The sequence below is a fragment of the Apium graveolens genome, chromosome 1 (genome assembly GCF_009905375.1).
Source record: "Apium graveolens cultivar Ventura chromosome 1, ASM990537v1, whole genome shotgun sequence".
Taxonomy (NCBI): Eukaryota; Viridiplantae; Streptophyta; class Magnoliopsida; order Apiales; family Apiaceae; genus Apium; species Apium graveolens.
Window position 1 is genome coordinate 29,068,319 of NC_133647.1, and position 1,925 is coordinate 29,070,243.

Here is a 1,925-nt window from a genome sequence, read left to right on the forward strand (position 1 = left end):
TGGTACTCCCAGTATTATTTTTGAAGTAAATGATGTTGAACATGTGGTAACTCCTGGAGCAGTTCGCAAAGCTCTACATTTACCAGAAGGCTACATTTTTTCAACAGCGGAGGAACTAGTTTTACAGCAGCTCATGGCCAATTTGGGGTATGAAAAGAGTTTGGCCAAGCTTGGACAGTTGAAAAGAGCACATATCAGAAAGGAATGGAGCTTTTTCTTCGACTGCATCACTAAAGCCTTCGGGAATAAGTGTTCCAACTCTGATGCCATTCCAATCATGAGTCAGCACATCGGGTATGCTATTATTCACCAAACTCATTTTGATTTTGCAAGTGTTGTACTAGGCTTTATTGGGGATAGGATGACAGAGGATAAAAATGTAATTTACTTTGCTAGATTATGTCAGCTTATATATACCTTTTGTTGTGCTAATGAACCCCAACCGTCCAGTTCTTTATTTCCACCTTTTAAACTTGCAAAACGTGCTTTTAATGACTTGGTAAATGCTGACCTCAAGAAAACGGTGGTTAGACCCTTACAGATACCTCAGTCTGTAAAACAGATCTTGGTAAATGTTGATCCTCTAACCTACAGATCTGTTTACCCTGATGTACAACCCACCACCACCACCCAGACAACTCAACAACCATCAGAACATACCACACATACACCTCACTCTACTCAACCTTCTGCAGAACACATCTCAAAACTTCACAGATACCTCAACCTTCATCATCAGCACATACTGTGAAGCCTTCATCTTCCAAGCCCAAGAGGACAAAGACTATACCTCAGACAACACAGAAGAGAAGGAAATTTGTTCTAAGAGATGAGTCAGATAGTGAGGAACAGGTTCCTGTATCAGAACCTGTCATAAAAGAAGCTGAGAAGGTTTCTTCTCAGAAGGATACCGGTATTGGGGGATCTAAGCTTCTCAAAAGGCTTAGAAGAATGTCTTATGCTGAAACTCCCAAAGAATCTCCATCTTCAAAGAAAAGAAAGAAACAGAGAGCTCACAGGCCAGTTTCAGAGGATGAGGATGAAGAAGCTAAGGAAGGAGATCAGGAATCTCTGATCTCAAAAGAGCCAGAATTTGCTAATGCTACCGCATCTCCATCTCCATTATCACCACCTCAGGAAGCTGCTACAGATAAAGCTACTACACCACCTGTGTCTCCTGTACATGAACCAGTATCTACTGCAGACCCAGGCATAAGTACTGAGATTGATATTCACAACCTAATTGTGCCTGAGGTTCTCTACATAGAAGCTCCAACAGCTCCAATTACTCCATCAACAACACCACTTACTGATGCTAATGAAACTCCAGAATTGTCTACAACACCTTCTCTGCATCTAGATGTTGATGATCAAAATATAGGTGAGCATCATACTATGGATGTTGATCAGAACTTGGAAGCAGATCAGCACTTAGAGGATGATGTTGAAGTCTCAATAGCTTCTCATACTGTTCTTTTATCAGAAGATGCTGATTCTGTAAGTTATGATGCTGCAAATGCTGATAATACTTGTGATGCTGCTATAAATGCAGATGCTGATGAAGATGGTCCTTTAGGACATGCTCCTCAATAGACTGTTTCTAAATCTGAACTAGTCAAGAAGTTTGTTCGAGGAGAAGCACCAATACCTTGGAGTGAAACTCCTAGAGGACAGGAGTGGACTAAGGAATGGAACACAATTACCTTTGTTCCATCAAAAAAAATTCTTGCTGAGCACTTGGCAAAAGCTGATGAGATGCTAATTAATGTTGATTTCAAGACAAAGCTTCGAGTCACTGCATTGAGTACTAGACATCTGCAAGGTCTACATTCAACAACTCATGCAGAGTTATATAAAATTCAGGAAGAATTGCTCAAGCAAGAAACGACTAAGAAAATTGACAAAAAAGTTTCTTCCAACCTACC